This window comes from Bos indicus, chromosome 5 (genome assembly GCF_029378745.1).
Source record: "Bos indicus isolate NIAB-ARS_2022 breed Sahiwal x Tharparkar chromosome 5, NIAB-ARS_B.indTharparkar_mat_pri_1.0, whole genome shotgun sequence".
NCBI lineage: Eukaryota > Metazoa > Chordata > Mammalia > Artiodactyla > Bovidae > Bos > Bos indicus.
The window spans coordinates 36,708,849-36,728,896 of NC_091764.1; the positions used below are offsets into that span (position 1 = coordinate 36,708,849).

Below are 20,048 nucleotides of genomic sequence, written 5' to 3' on the forward strand. Positions count from 1 at the left end.
TGGGTTTAGTCAGCTCTGCCAATGCAGATACTGCCAATCTGTATCACCATAGATAAATTTATAAATCTCTGTGCCTTAGGGCCTCAGGGCACCCAGGTTTGGAATTTCATGTACTTAACGTGTACTTTTACTAACATACATACACAAGATTTCTTCATGTGAACAATAGGGGTATTGGACACACAGACAATTGAGCTTATTTAATCTGTAAGATTCTATAGTTATAAATAATTTATACCAAGTGGTAATAAATGCAAATTTTATTTATTTTGTTTTTCAAAACATCTCACAGATAGACAGGTTTGGTAAAGATTTAAATAATTTATTTGTTACTCTGTGTTTTTGAGGTTAATTTGTCTTATATTTATGGGAGAGCAGTGTTCTTCTTCCCAATGATTTTTTATTATGAGGACAATAACATGGGCAAGATGCATGAAATTGCATATCTGCGAAATAAAGAATGCTTGTTCCTTATTTTTCTACAGCAATGCACTGATTCTACATGGATTCCTTTAATTACATGCTCGTAAGAACTAGAGAGCTGGAATATCTGAAAAATATGCAATGGATAAACATAGGCTTTTTCTTCTTTTTCTAATTTTATCTTACCATACTTATGCAACTGCCTTTATCTAGGAAATATAAGCTTAGATTGCTTCCATATAGAAAAGGATAACAAAATGATTAGAATGACAATACAACTCTTTCTAGAAGTCCCCATCAGCCTAAAGAGTTATGTGCTGTAACGATGCATATTTCAATTTAACCACCTAGTCACAACTAGGATAATAGAGAAAATCAATGCTGTTGGATTAAACATGCCTTCTGAAATATCATTAGGGGAAATGCAACACTATTCCAAGAAACAAGATAGGGAAGTTCGTCTTACAGTGAAGTCTGCCACCAATCAAGCTTTAGAATTGAAAATCAGAAAAACCTGCATGCAGTAGATACTCAGAGACAGGTAGAGGCCCGTATTCTTTTTTTCCTTCACTAAAGTTAAGAAAAAAAAAAAAACAAGTAAAAGCATGGCATAGACTGTGTCTACACTACTTCATAGAAAGTAAACGATTAGGTCAACAAACTAGTTCAACAAAGACTCCTCCCCCAACTTGTTTAGTGACTTAATCAGTAGCTGTGACCTAGTGCTGCCTCTCCCTCTACAATTCAGTCTTTGGCTTAATGTTAACCTCGTGTTCTCAATGTATGTGGTTCATTATGGAGAATTAAGGAAACCCCATACTGAGAGGTAATTAAAGTTGAAAGAACAAATGACAAAGCAGGAAAAGGAAAATGATGAAAAAATATCAAGAATGGAGAGATGTTATGAAGATATGTAGTTCTTTAAAATATCATGGACATACACATACCTCTGATCTCTATTTCTCACTCCATTAAAAAATAAATCAAAATCTGAACTGAGCCCACAAAGGTGGTATTAAAATGTTAAGATTAAGAGAATTGATAAACAATTAAAAAGAGAAGGCTAAGGTGGAGAGGAGGGAGCACAGACTCCTTATAAATTAGAAAACATTTGTTTAAAGTTCATTTTATTTTTAAGTAAATGTAATGTTGAAAAATGTCAGCACATACTTTTATGTACTTTCTATTCCCCATAGGAATTTTGATTCACTCAAATATCTAGAACTAAGCATGCATAAATGGGTAGAAGTGAGAATCTATTTGTATAACCTTATCTGCAAGTTTTAAAATGCAAGTAGGGAAAAAAATCTAAGTCCTAAGTGCACTCTTAAGGTGGACTTCAGAGTCTACAAATTCATTAGAGAGGCATCTTTGAAAAGCAAGACCTTCTTCTCCTGTATTTTTGAGCTGCTAATTAAATGCAAGCATATACCTGTTCTCTAAGTACACATCTTTAAGAAGATAAGCCAAAGTGGCCATAAAGTTTCTTTGCTTATATGTTTTTTTAAATAACATCATCACTCATGAGATAAACTGAGAAGCAGCTCTAAATTTAGATCACAAAACTAATCTCTCTGAAGAATAAAACTCTTATGTTTGCATTAATATAGCTGATACAAGTAAATTTTATGCTAATAGGAAATAAGGAAATAATTCAGTGTTCAGCCTGAGTTTAGGAAAAACTGTGTTTTTATAAATTCTGCATTGGTGCTAAGCAGAATCAAACAATTTAATGAGTGTTCCATCCAAAATACCCCAAGACAATTGTGTTCATATACTAACATAATTTATAGTCTGAAAAATAAAACTTTTTAAAAAAGCTCAAAAGAATGGTGTAGTCCTTGTCCATTGACTCTAAATTATTTAAACAGTTTCCACTGCTTTCAGGAGGAGTGGAAGCCTTCCTTAGTTGCTGTCTAAATTCATGAAAATCCTAAGCCCATTCCAGTCCTTTAAGGCCATAAACTCAAATTTTGCTCTTGTCAAGTCAGAACTTCAAAAGGAAATAAACAAATGTACATATTCTTCTCTATCATAAAACAACCTCGATTCTTCTTCCAACAGGACTTTTTATTCAATAATTACTTTTTAAGCATAACTCTAACAGGAATATATTTCCCTTATCAGCTTGTTATCCTTTCAGGTAAAGCCAGTGCCTTTGATAGAGATCCATTAAAATTACTTTCTGAGAATAGGTTAACAGTTATACTGTCTACACAAATTGCTTTTTCCAGCAACTTAAAATTATATAAATTTGTATTCAATTGAATCAATTAGTCTTATTTTTAAAGAGCATATTTGAACCAATATTTATATTCACTTACTTATTGACTTTTGAAAGGCCCTTTATCTGCTCAAGTGCTCCAAAATCCAGTGTGCTCCTTGACAACTGAAAGGGTTAGGGAAACTAGGCTATTTCTGTATCGTTTCACAGCTCCTAGCTTCTAGATAACTTCAATTTATTTTAAACTCTTCATGAATTTAGGTTTTGTGAAAGTTCAGTTATACCCTTTTGCAATAAAATTAATATTAATATATATCAGACATCAGAGAAAATAATCCTTACACCATATCACAGTTTGGGTTTCAGAAAATTTATTTTCGGTAATTTCAACAACATTACCCTAGAGGAAGAAATGGCAACATATTCCAAATACTCTTGCCTGAAAAATCCATGGACAGAGGAGCCTGGTGGACTACAGTCCAAAGGGTCTCAAAGAGTCGGACACGGCTGAGGCACAAGCTCAACAATATTAATATGTTTCTTTAACTCTTTAGTTCATGATAGGTAAGTCACTTTTAAAAAGTAATAATCATAATGCAGCTAGTTTTAGAAGCTTAAGAAATCTGGAGAATTTGTAAGACACTGGCCATTTGATAGCTAAGTCTTTTCTCTCTTTGCAACTAGCTTCTAAATCCAGGGTTCACCAAAATCACTGTTCCCTCAGCTACTCTTTTATCTCAGTCATCTCCCCAGAGTTCTAGGCTGTCACGGGTAATGCGCAGGAGGTGAATACTGTAGAAGAAGAGAGAACTGTGGGATGACAGTGCATGTAATGGGGCAGAACGCACAGCCCACTGTTATCCCTCACCATCCAAACAGCATTTTGTTTACCTCCTCCCTTCCCCCAAAGCTGACAATCCCAGATGACTGCTCAAAAGCCATCTGAAGTGGTAGACCCCGGCTTTGAGTTTAAAATCCTTTACAACCTGCATACAGAATAAGTATTTAGAAATTTCTTTTATAACACAGAAGCATCCTACAAGAGTAGGAGGCTTACTCAATGTATGAAGAATATGCAAACAAGCAGATGTTTCATTTAGGCATTCTGAAATTTGACACACTATAGCTTGAGGCCATAAACAGTTAAAAAGTACAATACACTTTAAGGTGGCAAACCGAATAAATGGAGAGCTTTACTACCACTTTCTCCCACTGCCCTCCTGCCCTTTGCATAACCAGCTGTCTGGTCTCTTGATTTAGCATTGTCCTCTGTTCAAAATGATGCTGTGGATGGCTGATGGTGTTGTTTTGCATGTGTGCAAGTGTGGCAAAAAGACACTGCGTGACCAGCAGTTCTATCCATCGGGTGTATGTGGGAAGGCAGCCATTTGGTTTACGGCTGTGGTAGCAATTTTCACAGCCTGTTACTGTTTATGGCTTTGGGCTCTTCACCTTGCATGCTACCTGACACCTTGACTCCAAACAAGTGACCTATTTTTCTTCACTTCATGATCTGCTGTTGTTGTTTCCTGACATTTTAGAGCCAGGCTGCCTCATTAGAAAACATACCTCTGTGAATCCTTATAACACCTCTCCTGTCTTCAGCAATCCACTCCACTTCAGTTCCTCAGACAGCTGATACTTGGGTATTCTAGCATCAGAACTCAGACAACTGGTGTGGGTGGGAGGCAGGGAAAGACTTCTGACTCCCTAAATGTATCTCACAACCTGTCATATGACTCATTATTGCTAAGGCACTGGTGATTTACATCCAAAGTTAAAGTGTTAAAGGTCCCCATAAATGATATCTGGAAAGGATAACCAATAATATCATAAAAGTCACTATGCCTTTAAAATCTACTCTGAGCTAGCCACTGTACATAGTTGTCCTTAAAACTCCAAAACTCCTGCAAGCAGTTATCATTGTCTTGTATTCATTATACAGATGAGGAAAGTGAGACTTCCAGAAGGGCTAAGTAAATTTTTTCAGGATGATATCTAGCAAGTGACAGGATGTGATTCAAACCCAGGACTGATTGATCCAAAGCCCAAGGCTGCCACAGGATACATTGATAATGCAGCTGAACAGCCCTGGTCAGTCATTCACACTGAGCACAGGAGCTGGGCTGCTCTGTAAATGTTTAATGAATCTGTGAATGAGCACCTTGCTGTGAATTAGTTTACCGGGCTGGCTTCCGGTTACCTGGCACGTATTGTGAACAAGTGACAGCCTGGACAAGTTCACTGGGTAGGAGGAAGGAATGGCCCCCCAGAGCAGAGGGCCCAGCACCAGTAGGCTCGCATGAGACACCCTCCAGAGAAACCAGGGAAGAATCACAAAATTACTGCAATGTTACAGGATGGCAGTGAGGAGAACAGAAAGAAAAAAAAAAAACCAGCAAAAATAAGAAAGTACCAAAACAACTCGGGGCTCTGTTGTAGCTCAAAGAAAGATCCCTTTCTTACCTGCTTCAACGTCTCACTTTCTCAATGTCTTGAACAACTTCAATGTCTCACTGCCATCACACAGTGAGGCAGTCATGGATGTGAGCTTAAAACCAGAGCTTTCCCCTCTGGGAAATACAGCCTCCCATATGCACATTCAGACTTTAAATTCTTAAAATGCAATTTACCTCACTTTGAGCTGTATTTTTCTCATGCCCATTACCATTATCTCAATGTATTTCTCTTCTGGACTTGAATTGTAGAACAGAAAGATCTATATCCTCTTGAACACCATATAATCAGGTTACCCAAGGTGGCTGTTTTCTTGCTCTTTGTACACTCCTGCTTGAGCAGACCTTACCTCACCTACACCCTACTCACAGGGATGACCTTTCCTCTTTAACCATAAAGCCTAATTAGTACATGCTGACATACTTGCTCTTGGCCCCAGCTAGAGATATTTCTAATCTTTAGATCAGAACGTCTCCACCATGATAGCTTATCAAAGGCAGGGGTGAGGGGCCTGCTCCTCTACTGGTTTTCCTGGTAACTGAAGAGTCAACTTGACATCAGTTCCCCCATAACTTCATCCCTCCCTGGTAGCAAAGACTGCCATCATATCCTGCCTGCTATCTGTGGTAGATGTTACTCCAAGACCTACTCATGAAACTCGGCTCTTTCACTGAGTCTAGCCCTTCAGTCTTGAGGCTGAGGAATTACGGGGCTTACAGTGTGCAACGCTTATTCTAGCGCCAGAGGATCCACTGGGGAAATCTCTATTTCTCTTCACTGTTAACAAGCTAGGATAGTGACATGAAAACATGAGGGCACTGACAATGGCTGTGGGAGGAAGTAAGGGAAGGAAGGCAGATGGGATGAAAGGCTAGAAGGAGGGAGGAAAAACAATTTTTAAAAATGAACAGGATCAAAGGTAAAGTGGGTTGGAGGTTACTGTGTCTAGAGCCAGGGAAAGTGAACCGTGACTTAACTGGACCTGTGCTGTCATCCTGTGAAAGAATGGTTCAGGAAGAAACAGCAGCTAGTGAATAAGGGCTGTGAAAAGAGCTTCTATGAGAGGGAGCCTAATGAACCCTTACAGGAGACATGGACTGATGAGGGCTCATGTGAGCTGCCATGGCAAAGGGCTACAGTATAAAGAAATAAGCTGGGATGTTATTTCTAAGGCAGGGAGAAAAAAAAGGAGAGCTCATGCCATGAAAGGTGAGAAGGAAAACCAGTTCAGAAAACCTGAATGAGAGCCAGCATCATCGGGAAGGCTGGTAAAAACATTATTGTGAGGGCAAGAGGGATGGACACTGAGCCAGTGACTCACGTGACTCCAAGTAGAACAGTTCTATAGTGAGGCTGAATGAAGCCGGACCTGGGAACCAAGTGGCAAAGTCAGCTTCTTCTTAATGACAGACCAGCCTAGCTCTAGGATCAAAGTAAACCAATTTAAATAAGATTGATCAGAGAATCTCCTGGCAGTCCAAAGCTTAGTACTCCCCGCTCTCACTGCCAAGGGCACAATCCCTGATCAGGGAACTAAGATCCCACAAGCTGCACAGTGTAGCCAAAAAAGCAAAAAAAAAGTGAAAGGGCTAGTGACAGACTGGCAGGTAGGAATGAGAAGTACATGGAAGGATCTATTAACCAGTGAAACCTTGGGCCAACCTAATGACTGAATAGTAAGCACAAAAGTAAGAATTTGCCATTTCTTTCTCTGGTATACCAATCTACCCTTCACTTTCCTTTTACTGTATTTAATCCAAGGTGCACATGACTTGTATTAAAATGTGCTGCACGGCAGTGAGTAAAGAGAAAGAAAAAGGATGAATCCTCACGTCTCTGAGGAGTCCTTGGTCCCATTCCACTCAATTCTGCCTGCAATGCAGAAGACTCAGGTTCAATCCCTGGGTCAGGAAGATCCCCTGGCTGGAGAAGGGAATGGCTACCCACTCTAGTATTCTTGCCAGCAGAATCCAATGGACAGAGGAGCCTGGCGAGCTACAGTTCATGGGGTCACAAAGAGTTGGACAAGACTGAATCATTAACACACAGACACATCTTGTGGTTACACAGCATGTAGAATACCAACTAGCGATAATATCACCTTAAAATTATCTGTATCCCTTGCTTTCCAAATTCTCACTAATTGTTATCCTAAATTCAGGAACCAAAGGAATTTGGATAACACCACCTCTCACTTTACAAACCTGCTATGCCAGGTCTCAGTGAACTAAACGAAAGAGTTTTGGTGAAACGAAGTGTCTCACTTATGAAATACATTTGGCTGCTAATAATGAAGACTGGCAATAACAGTGGCTTAAATAGGAAGGAAGATGTTATTCTTATATGTAAAGGAAGTCTGAAGGTAGGCATTCTAGATCTGATACTAGAAAGCCACAGTCAACAGGAACCCAGGCTCCTCTCCTTCTTTTCAACTCTCCAAATCTGTGGCTTTTTTCATCAAGGTTACCTCAAGTCCAATACAGCAGCTAAAGCTTCAGTTATCATATCCTCATTCTAGTAGGAAACAGGAGGAAGTGGGAAATTAAAAAGGGTTCTCACCAGCTATTTGGCTTTGGTTTAAGAAGCCTGTCAGGACTCACCCAATAGCTTTTCTATCTCATTGGCCAGAATTTAATCACAAAGTCACATCAAGCTGCAAAGGAGATGGAAATGTAAATTTTATCTGGGTACCTAGCCATGTCAATAAAATCTGAACTTTCTTGTTAAGGAAGAATATTGTCTAATACCCATCAGTCTCACCAAAATATATTATTAATGCATTAAAAATACATATGATCCAATATAATTATTTTAATGACTTTTGAACAATCCCTTTCCTGGAATTCATTGTATGACTGTTCTCATCATTAACATATAAAATGTTAGTTAACGCCCTGCTGCTGCTGCTAAGTCGCTTCAGTCCTGTCCAACTCTGTGCGACCCCATAGACGCCCTAACATCCCTAAATAAAGCCACTACATGGACTTAGTCTACCACTGAAAAACAGAATAGATGCACTGAAGCTTTAGTATAAAGTCTTTGTTATGGAACTGTACTTAGTAAAAAGTTAATCCATTTTGGATTCCAACCAGGAAACTATGGTTTTCACACACCTCCAAAGGGTAGTTAAGAATGTGGGTGAAGAGGCCTTAATTTTCCCATAATCTTGCTCAGCTCCAGCTCCACCCGTCCCCCAATTATTTGATATGAACAGTTTTCTCAAATTAATTTCACACACAGAAACACACACACAAGCACAAAACCGACTGCTAGTAAGTTCAACTTCACAATCCCTTGCACTGCTTTCCAGCCAGACTGCAGATTCCAGCCCTAAATTCCTCTAATATGGAAATGTTGAAGCTGCCTCTGTTGTGACTACAAAATTACTTAAAAGGACATAGATGGTTGTCCCCCATCTAGGAATTAGTATTAGGCTTTCTCATGTGTGCCATTAAAATGTTAGACCAGCTTTTAGGGGTTAATTAGAATCACCAGCAGACAAGGCAATGGCACCCCACTCCAGCACTCTTGCCTGGAAAATCCCATGGATGGAGGAGCATGGTGGGCTGCAGTCCATGGGGTTGCTAAGAGTCGGACACGACTGAACGACTTCACTTTCACTTTTCACTTTCATGCACTGGAGAAGGAAATGGCAACCCACTCCATTGTTCTTGCCTGGAGAATCCCACGGACCGGGGAACCTGGTGGGCTGCCGTCTCTGGGGTCGCACAGAGTTGGACACGACTGAAGCAACTTAGCAGCAGCAGCAGCAGCAGAATCACTAGGAAAGACAGAGAAACAGGGAAAGAAAGAGCACTTGATTTTCAAAGGAGTCTGCAAACACTCCCAATAGCCATTTAAACCATCCTACCCACACGAAGACATTAGAGATAATGAGAATGAGGTTCAAGATCCCATTGCTAAGGCACTTCTTCAAACTGGGGTGAAAATCCCACTATAAATAATGCATTAAAAAGCTGGGTGCTTTGTGCTTCCCTGCACTTTGATTCCAATATGGATCCTTATCATTATAAACAGCTCTTTTGAACCTGAGTGTTCACTGTTTCTTTCATTAGAAAGTGCTTAAGATTACTTCAGCCTAGATTTCACTCAGGGAGACTGACAAAGAGATATTATTTGCTTGAACTGATCTTTAACCCAAACTATTCTGTTTCCTTGGTGATTCATTCAAACACAGAGCCCCACTGAAATGGAAGAACCTTCTGTAATATACTCTATTGTGTTCAAAGTTTTAGCAATCTTGCCAGGTGTTTATTACAGATTGTTGGGGGTTATAATTACATGCATAAAAAATTGTTTAATGCTTAAGCCTTATTTTTTTATGACCAAAGTTTTTCTTTTTCTTATTTGATGCTGTATAACTCTAAGGAAATGTAAATAAGACAAAGCAGTTGGTGATACTGTGGTTTTATGGACCTATGTAAGAAAACAAGATGGATCAGTGGGTAAAGAAACCACCTGCAATGTGGAGACACAGGAGACGCAGGTTCAATCCTTGTGCTGGGAAGATCCCCAGGAGGAGGGCATGGCAACCCACTCCAGTATTCTTGCCTGGAGAATGCCATGGGAGAAGCCTGGCAGACTACAGTCCATAGGGTTACAAAGGGTCAGACATGACTGAAGTGACTGAGCAGCACTCATAAGAAATCAATACTGGATCAGTACTTTTGATGTTTGAAAATTCAGTATAACTTTACTTGCCCTGTTTTTAATCACATTATTTTGAAACATACTGCATGCTTCATACTATGCTAAGTCAATTCAGTCGTGTCCGACTCTGTGTGACCCCATAGACGGCAGCCCACCAGGCTCCCCCGTCCCTGGGATTCTCCAGGCAAGAACACTGGAGTGGGTTGCCATTTTCTTCTCCAGTGCATGAAACTGAAAAGTGAAAGTGAAGTCACTCAGTCGTCTCCGACTCTTAGCGACCCCATGGACTGCAGCCTACCAGGCTCCTCCATCCATGGCATTTTCCAAGCAAGAGTACTGGAATGGGGTGCCATTGCCTTCTCCGATGTTCATACTATATGCTCTAAAACTATAGTACTGTGTTGAACTTAATTCCAACTAGCAGATATGAAACCTAACATATGTTGAGCACCTAATATATGTCAAAAGCTTTATAAAATCATATGTCCATGACAATCATGAGACATTGATATTGGCATAAGAGAAAAATGAGGTTCAAGTTAAAAATTTTGTTCAAGAACATATAGATTCTGTATGGCTCTCTTCTCCTAAAACAAGGTTTGTTCTTTAGGAAGTTCAGTTCAGTTCAGTTGCTCAGTCATGTCCAACTCTTTGCAACCCCATGGACCGCAGAACGGCAGGCTTCCCTGTACATCACCAACACCTGGAGTTTACTCAAACTTATGTCGGTTGAGTCGGTGAGGCCCTCAACCATCTCAGCCTCTGTTGTCCCCTTCTCTTCCCACCTTCGATCTTTCCCAGAATCAGGGTCTTTTCCAATGAGTCAGTTCTTCACATCAGGTGGCCAAAATATTGGAGTTTCAGCTTCAATGTCAGTCCTTCCAATGAACATTCAGGACTGACTTCCTTTAGGATGGGCTGGTTGGATCTCCTTGCAGTCCGAGGGACTCTCAAGGGTCTTCTCCAACACCACAGTTCAGAAGCATCAATTCTTCGGTGCTCAGCTTTCCTTATAGACCAACTCTGATATCCATACATGACTACTAGAAAAACCATAGCCTTGACTAGAGGGACCTTGGTTGGCAAAGTAATGTCTCTGATTTTTAATATGCTGTCTAGGTTGGTCATAACTTTTCTTCCAAGGAGTAAGCGTCTTTTAATATCATGGCTGCAGTCACCATCTGCAGTGATTTTGGAGCCCCCCAAAATAAAGTCAGCCACTGTTTCCATTGTTTCCCCATCTATTTGCCATGAAGTGATGGGACCAGATGCCATGATCTCAATTTTCTGAATGTTGAGTTTTAAACCAATTTTTTCACTCTCCTCTTTTACTTTCATCAAGAGGCTCTTTAGTTCTTCTTTGCTTTCTGCCATAAGGGTGGTGTCATCTGCATTTCTGAGGTTATTGATATTTCTCCCAGCAATCTTGATTCCAGCTTGCACTTCATCCAGCACAGCATTTCTCATGATGTACTCTGCATGTAAGTTAAATAAGCAGGGTGACAATATACAGCCTTGATGTACTCCTTTCCTGATTTGGAAGCAGTCTGTTGTTCCATGTCCAGTTCTAACTGTTGCTTCCTGACCTGCATACAGGTTTCTCAAGAGGCAAGTTACGTGGTCTGGTATTCCCATCTCTTTCAGAATTTTCCACAGTTTATTGTGATCCACACAGTCAAAGGCTTTGGCATAGTCAATAAAGCAGAAATAGATGTCTTTCTGGAACTCTCTTGCTTTTTCGATAATCCAACAGATGGCAATTTGATCTCTGGTTCCTCTGCTTTTTCTAAAACCAGCTTAAACATCTGGAAGTTCACAGTTTATACACTGTTGAAGCTTGGCTTGGAGAATTTTGAGCATTACTTTGCTAGCATAGAGATGACTGCAACTGTGCGGTAGTTTGAGCATTCTTTGGCATTGCCTTTCTTTGGGATTGGAATGAAAACTGACCTTTTCCAGTCCTGTGGCCATTTCTGTGTTTTCCAAATTTGCTGGCATATTGAGTGCAGCACTTTCCCAGCATCATCTTTTTTTTAGGAAAGCCTAAAGCAAATAGTGCAGCTCTTTATAATAAATTATCTCACAAAGTGAAGAAGATTTGCTTTCGTGAAGTTTCTTATTCAGAGACAAGGTAGATGAATGATGCTTTATGCTTTATTTGTATACCCAGCATATACAAACACATGGACTACACACATTAATGATGTACATATTGTTTTCTCTTTCATTGTATAAAAACTTCATGGAGGATGTGAGAGCTTATATGTCATTATGTGACAACTGACCAGACAGATCTAGGTCGGAAGTCCTAAACTACTGGCAGATAGGTCAGCTATGACCCGAAGTCATGGATTTTGGTTTGCTTTTGTTTTCTCACTCACTTGGGATTTAAAAAAATTTAAACAGGAACTTTATATAAAATCCCAATTTCTGAGTTTCCTTGAAAATCAGAAGATTGGTTATCTGGGCCCAGACTCCCATGGAGCATCAGTCAGTTGAAACTGAGTATTTGCAGCTCCCTTTCGATGGAGCCTGTGCTCCATCTGGGTCCTGCAGCCTCCATCTGTCAGTTTTATTCATTTATGTTATTTAACTGTCCTTGGGATGCTATGAGTTTGTGACTTCTGAGGTTCTAAGCACCAGCTCCACCAAATTTTAAAAAGCAGAAATTCTAAGATTGTCAAATCCAAGATACATCTCCCCTCTTATAGTAATTGCATTTCATTCATAAAACAGTGTGTATTGGCTAAACTAGCCAACTTGGCCCAGGACGATTTGATACCTAAGCCAAGCAGGCTTAATCATATGCTCCCCTAGGAATCTGAAACTTAGAAACAACTATTTAATCTCTGCATGTGGCTAGAACTGTGACTGTAAATTGGGAAGGGCAAGGTGGTCATACTCTATCATTGAGTACATAGAGAGATCCCATTAGGAAAGAGAGTGAAAAAGAGAGAAGCAGAAATGAAGCCAGGCCCTGTATCCTTATAATAAATCTTGTTATTTGCATACATTGTCTTAAATGGTTTCCGTCTCTTAGAAACATTTGCCCTAGTCTTGAAAGCTGATGACTTCCTCTCTATGATTCAATTTTCAAATTTCTGAAAGTTAAAAAATAAAACCTGAGAATACATCATTCAGCCTGTCAGACAGGATTATTTCAGTGCTCAAACAAGGTTATATGTTTTCTTTCAAAACTTTAAGTGTCAAACCATTAGTCGCTCAGTCGTGTCTGACTCTTTGCAAGCCCATGGACTGTAGCCCACCAGGCTCCTCTGTTCATGGAATTCTTAAGGCAGAAACACTGGAGTGGGTTGCCATTCCCTTTTCCAGGGGCGAAGGGATCCCTTCTCGACCCCGGGATCGAACCTGGGTCTCCTGCATTGCATGAATATTCTTTACTGTCTGAGCCACCAGGGAAGGCCCTTAAAACTTTAAACCGTTATACAAATCTAAGGGACTAGTATCATGACAGTTCTGATAAATGTTAAGCAACTGGAGACTTAATGGATGAGAAAAAGTGGGAAAATATTCATGGTTAGAGCAGAAGATTCATATATATAAATAATAAGAATAAGAATACATAATTTGACAGGGCCAACAATAAGGTGCCACTGTTTTATATCAGTTAGTTTCTAAAGAAATAGGTAGCATTAGAATATGCAATTTTTATAACTGTCTGAGTAGTCATTGCTGAAAACATAATTACCATAAAAATACAGGTTTTTTAAAAGAAGAATCTTACAATACAGATTTTTCAAAAGAAATTTCATTAAATTGCATACACTAAATGGAACTGTCTCCAAACAGTTGTTTTACTGAGTAGATATACAATCATTTTAATTACCAAAGAATCATAAGGTTTGATAACTTAAAAGAACATCCCTGAGAAACTGCTCAGCACTCATATTTTGCAGTTCCACTGAGGATCAGTGACTTAGCAACATTCATTTCCACATGTAAAATGAAAATCATCAAGATTTTTTAAATTCCAGAAATGTTTACAAACACAGTGATCATGATTATATCCCCAATTTCAGAAACAATGTAATGAATGAAAGGACAATTGAATGAATGAGTAACAGATACATGTGAGATGCAAAAAGCAACAAGATAAAGTCCTTGGACTACATGGTCTAATAGGAAGATGGGTCAGTTCACATGCATCTTTGACTACAGGAAAGAGTAAGAGAGGTGCTAGAACAGACACATGAAATGCTAAAGGTATTTGAAGACATAAGACTTCTTATATATTAGAGATTGAAAAACGGCTTCTTGGAAGTTGATAGGACTCCAAAGGGTGGGTTAACTATTAAAAGGTAGAGACAGTGGAAACTGGGCATATAGCTAGAGAGTGAGGGGTTGTCTTCCAGATTAGTAAAACAGCAGAAGACAACATGTAATGTGGGCCATAGGCCACTGTTAGAAAAGATACTGCAGAGAGCCTTGGGTGCCAAGATGAGGAGTTTGGACCATGTTCTGTAGGCAGTGGGAGCCAATGAAAATCAGCATGTGGGAGACTGACCAGTTAGAAAAGCACTTCAGGAAATGAACTTGACAACTGAATGTGGATTTGTTCATGTAGGGCTGATACAGAAAATAAAGCAAGGTAAGAAGAGTAGAGCAACAAGACACAAAACAAAGGAATCCAAACAAACAAAAAGGGAACCTAAAAATGGGTTCTGCTTTCAGAAGCAAAACCAGCTGAGTCTGTAAGAATTGGAAAATAATTGACAAGTTGAAAGATATATAAGTGAGGGATTCCCTGATGGTTCAGTTGGTAAAGAATCTGCCTACAATGCAGGAGACCTGGGTTCAGTCCCTGGGTCAAGAAGATCCCCTGGAGCAGGAAATGGCTACCCACTCCAGTATGCTTGCCTGAGAAATTCCATGGACAGAGGAGCCCGGGAGGCTCCAGTCCATGGGGTCACAAGAGTCGGACATGACTTAGTGACTAAATAACAACTATGTTAATTTTGTATGGGATACCTGCGACGTGGTTATTATAAGCAAAGTCTCCTAGGTCTGGAGGCAGCTGTGTGGCAGGTTAGAAGGACCTGCTTTTAAGTGATGATATCACACTGAGAAATACTGAAGTCTAGAGTAGGGCTATCTTGATGAAGATATAATTAATTCATTTTTCATAAATATTGACAAATGAGGTAAAGACGACAAAGGAGTTAAAGGGTATTAGGGTTCTCCAGAGAAACAGAATCAACAGGATGTATGTATACATGAAAGGAGATATTTATCTTAAGCCAATGGCTTAGGCAATGGTGGCGACCTGACGAGTATCAAAATTTCTGATGAGGTAATCCCACAGACTGGAGATTCAGGGGGAAGTTTCCATATAAATCCAAAGGCAGTTAGATTGCAGAATTTCTTCTTGTTCTAGAGTTTAGTATTTGTTCTAATAATGTCTTCAACTTATTGCATGAGGCTCATCCACATTATGGAAGACTATCAGTTTTATCAAAGTCTACCGTCTTAAATGTTAATCTCATCCCCACAATATCCTTACAGTAACATCCAGGCTGAAGTATGACAATAATACTATGGATACTGTGGTCCAGCCAAGTTAAGAAGATCAGTTAAGTGCAGTGTCAAAAAGAAAAAGGAGTATATCAAGAAGAAGCAATCATCAAGAGTATCAGAAGCCTCAAGCATTTATAGTGGACACTCCAAAATATATGTCTACATCCTAATTTTGGAACCTGTGAACGTTACTTTATTTAGAAAAGGGATCTTTGCAGATGCAATTAAGTTTATTGAAATGAAATTATCCTCGATTATCTGCTGCTACTGTTGCTGCTGCTGCTAAGTAGCTTCAGTCCTGTCCGACTCTGTGCGACCCCACAGACGGCAGCCCACCAGGCTCTCCCGTCCCTGGGATTCTCCAGGCAAGAACACTGGAGTGGGTTGCCATTTCCTTCTGCAATGCATGAAAGGGAAAAGTGAAAGTGAAGTCGCTCAGTCGTGTCCGACTCTTCGCGACCCCATGGACTGTAGCCCACCACGCTCCTCCATCCATGGGATTTTCCAGGCAAGAGTACTGGAGTCGGGTGCCATTGCCTTCTCCATGGATTATCTGAGTGGGTCTTAAATCCAATGGCAGGTGTCCTTATGAAAGTAAGGCAGAGGAAGATTTGATACCCCAGACGAGGAGGAAAGCAATGTGACCACAGAGGCAGAGATTAGAGTGCTGCTGCTGCTGCTAAATCGCTTCAGTCGTGTCCGACTCTGTGCGACCCCAGAGACGGTAGTCCACTAGGCTCCCCCATCTCTGGGATTCTCCAGGCAAGAACACTGGAGTGGGTTGCCATTTCCTTCTCCAATGCATGAAAGTGAAAAGTGAAAGTGAAGTCGCTCAGTCGTGTCCGACTCTTTGCAACTCCATGGACTGCAGCCCACCAGGCTCCTTCATCCATAGGATTTTCCAGGCAAGAGTACTGGAGTGGGGTACCATTGCCTTCTCCAGAGATTAGAGTGATGGGGCCACAAATCAAGAAATGCTACCAGCCACCAGAAGCTGGAGAAAGTAAGGAAAGATTCTCCCCTAGAGTCTCAAGAGGGATGGCAGCTATGATTTTGGACTTCTGGCCTTTAAAACTGTGACAGAATAAATTTCTGTTGTGTAAGGCAGTCTACTTTGTGCTAATTTGTTCAGTTCAGTCGCTCAGTCGTGTCTGACTCTTTGTGACCACATGAATCGCAGCACGCCAGGCCTCCCTGTCCATCACCAACTCCCGGAGTTCACCCAGACTCACATCCATCAAGTCAGTGATGCCATCCAGCCATCTCATCCTCTGTCGTCCCCTTCTCCTCCTGCCCCCATTCCCTCCCAGCATCAGATTCTTTTCCAATGAGTCAACTCTTCGCATGAGGTGGCCAAAGTACTGGAGTTTCAGCTTCAGCATCATTCCTTCCAAAGAAATCTCAGGGCTGATCTCCTTCAGAATGGACTGGTTGGATCTCCTTGCAGTCCAAGGGACTCTCAAGAGTCTTCTCCAACACCACAGTTCAAAAGCATCAATTCTTCCGCACTCAGCCTTCTTCACAGTCCAACTCTCACATCCATACATGACTACAGGAAAAACCATAGCCTTGACTAGACGAACCTTTGTTGGCAAAGTAATGTCTCTGCTTTTGAATATGCTATCTAGGTTGGTCATAACTTTCCTTCCAAGGAGTAAGCGTCTTTTAATTTCATGGCTGCAGTCACCATCTGTAGTGATTTTGGAGCCCCAAAAAATAAAGTCTGACACTGTTTCCACTGTTTCCCCATCTATTTTCCATGAAGTGATGGGACCAGATGCCATGATCTTCGTTTTCTGAATGTTGAGCTTTAAGCCAACTTTTTCACTCTCCACTTTCACTTTCATCAAGAGGCTTTTTAGTTCCTCTTCACTTTCTGCCATAAGGGTGCTGTCATCTGCATATCTGAGGTTATTGATATTTCTCCCGTCAATCTTGATTCCAGCTTGTGTTTCTTCCAGTCCAGCGTTTCTCATGATGTACTCTGCATATAAGTTAAATAAGCAGGGTGACAATATACAGCCTTGAAGTACTCCTTTTAGTAGCTATAGGAAACTGATTAAAATATCTGAGAATAATACAGTTGATTTTGCTAACAAGAAGAAAGACATGATGGATGAATGGATAAACAAAACATGGTATAATACATACACTAAAATATTATCTAGCCTTTAAAAGGAAGGAATTCTACATGCTATACATGGATGAAACTTGAGGACAGTTTGGTAAGTGAAATACGCCAATCACAAAAAGATAGCTACTGTGTGATTCCAATTATATGAGGTACTAAGAATAGTCAAACTCATAGGGACAGACACAGAATGAATTAGCCAGGGCCTAGAGGTTGAGTTGGAATGGAAAGTTATTTAATGTTGATATAAAGTTTTAATTTTGCAACAGGCAAAGAATTTTGGTGATTGATTGCATAACAGGCGATTGTATTTAACATGACTGAATTGAACATTTAAAAATCATTAAGATGGGAAATAGTATGTGTATTTTATCACAATTTTTTAAAAAAGATAAGGTGTGAAGTCATGTAATTGGTATCACATTAAAGATGCAAGCAAGAGAGATTAACCAAACAAACAAGATTTCTATCATAATCTAGTCTCTTAAATAGGTAAAATACAAGAACCACTATTGAGTCTACGTACTCAATAAACCATTTCTCTAAAGTTAATACAATAACCTAACCTGAAATGAACAGCAGACATAATAAATTATGAAATTTAAGTGTACTGTCAATATTGACCAGAAACATTTTCATAAAACATCCGATGAAGGCATCAAGAATCCATTTGCTAAGGAAATTATCTGACTACATGTAGAAATGCTGATGGACAGTTTAAAAAAAAAAAAAACATTTTGGCCATGCTGTTCACATCTTAACAAACATCTTCCCTCCTCAGATTTCCTGTTTTGCTACAGGAATTTTGTTGTTTCATAAACAATGCAGAAAAGTCCCTTGCAGTTTTAACTCAAACTACTATACTGGCAGAAAAAAAAGCATTATCTGGCAGATGCTGTGGTGGTCTTATCCAACCTACCTGGACTTTCTTCCTCTTCAGGGTTGAACATACAGGGATCTTTTCTAAGGATCAATATGGGAAAATTAATTTTTCTCATCTGTACATTTGAGTAATGTCAACCTCCTTAAGCAATTTTCCCTACTCACCAGAACATGAGTCAGTCAACAAATTGCAGAGGCACTCTCTGTGCTCAACAATGCTATGAAAACTGGTAAATCAGGGTGAACTGTCGTGTCAGGAAGAATTTGGTTAGAATGGAACTCCTCCTTACGTTTTTTAAATCCAAACAAGTTATAAAGCTCAGATTAAATTTTGGTTATAAAATATGAAGATGTGTTTGAGAAATAACAGCCTAAAAAACAAGGAACAGAAAACAGCAATCTATTTTGCTGTGAACCCCATTAAGAAAAGCAATTACCTACCGGCTAATTAAAAATGTCACATTTCAAAAGTGATTTTGTTAACTTGACCTTGTATTATCGGTCTGTACAAAGTATTTGTTGATAATCAGATTGTACATTTTTATACTTGTCAGTTCAAGGCCCTAAAAACAAAACACCTAGCTTTCTACCTAGAAAATTATAATCCAGGAGTCCTAGAAAAGTAGTACAAAAATAACCACCAAGATTATCCTTAGAGGGATTTCCCTGGTGGTACAGTGGAGAAGAATCTGCCTGCCAATGCTGGTGAAAGGGGTTCGATCCCTGTCCAAGAAGGTTCCACATGCTGTGTGCCCATAGCTTGCACACCACAAGCTTGCACACCACAACTACTGAGCTCACACTCTAGAGCCCACGAGCCACAACTACTGGAGCCTGAGCACCCTAGAGCATGCATGCTGCAACTTCTGAAGCCCATGCGCCTTAAAGCCTGTGCTTCGCAGCAAAAGAAGCCACCACAATAAGTCTGTGCACCCCAACTAAGCTACGCGCAGGCTCCGCCCCCCACAGCTAGAGAAAGCCCATGGGCAGCAACAAAGACCCCGTGCAGCCAGAAATTTAAAAAATAAATTATACTTAGACATGGAAACACATATTCATAAAAGCACAGAATGGAAAATAGTTTTTAATAATATGCTACAACTTTATCCTCACAAATGAATCTTGAATGATGGAACTGACCACAGAGGAGTACTCAAGTCAGCTAATCTTTTTACTTTCAGTGGCTGTTTCTTTTTGGAATGAAGAGAAAGGAAAACCTTATCTCTAAATGGGCCCAACTAAAGAAAAAAAGGTAAGTCTGAAATTAATTTAAAAGCCTTTCAAATTTTGATGGGAAACTGCCTATTAATTCTTTTTTAAAAATCGGGAGGTGCGGGACCCTTTACATTAAATTGTACACACAGCAGAAGAGTAAACCAAGAAGGATATCTTGCACATCTTTTTAAAGCTGAAAACTTTTCAGTAAAACGTTCGTTTCCGTTTTTGAGCATCCTTTTGCTGAACCAGTGAAAGGCGCTGGCAGGGCAGACCCCAGAAAGGAAAGCTATCTTGCCAGCCCTGTGGTGCTTCACGGTGGTGGAGCCGGAGAAGCGGCGGCAAACACCGGGGACAGTGACCCTCGGCAGAAAGCTGGAGCAGCTGGAGTTGAGGGCCGAAGGTGTGGACCTGCAGTCCCGCAGCTGGGAGACGGTCCGGGTGACCGGAGGCGGCGGGAGCGCCGGGGGCGCGCAAGAACGCCGGGGGCCTAGCGGGGCGGGGCGGTGG

At 40.2% G+C, this 20,048-nt stretch overlaps 1 long non-coding RNA gene across 1 annotated transcript; it reads right to left on the reverse strand.

Annotated features, from left to right (window-relative positions):
* Nucleotides 1-245: 245 nt before the first annotated feature.
* LOC139183112 (uncharacterized) lies at nt 246-20,025 on the reverse strand. Its single transcript, XR_011566594.1, has 2 exons — nt 18,361-20,025; nt 246-8,885 (listed from the first exon to the last, which is right to left on the reverse strand). It is a non-coding gene; the product is annotated as an uncharacterized lncRNA (long non-coding RNA).
* Nucleotides 20,026-20,048: the final 23 nt, after the last annotated feature.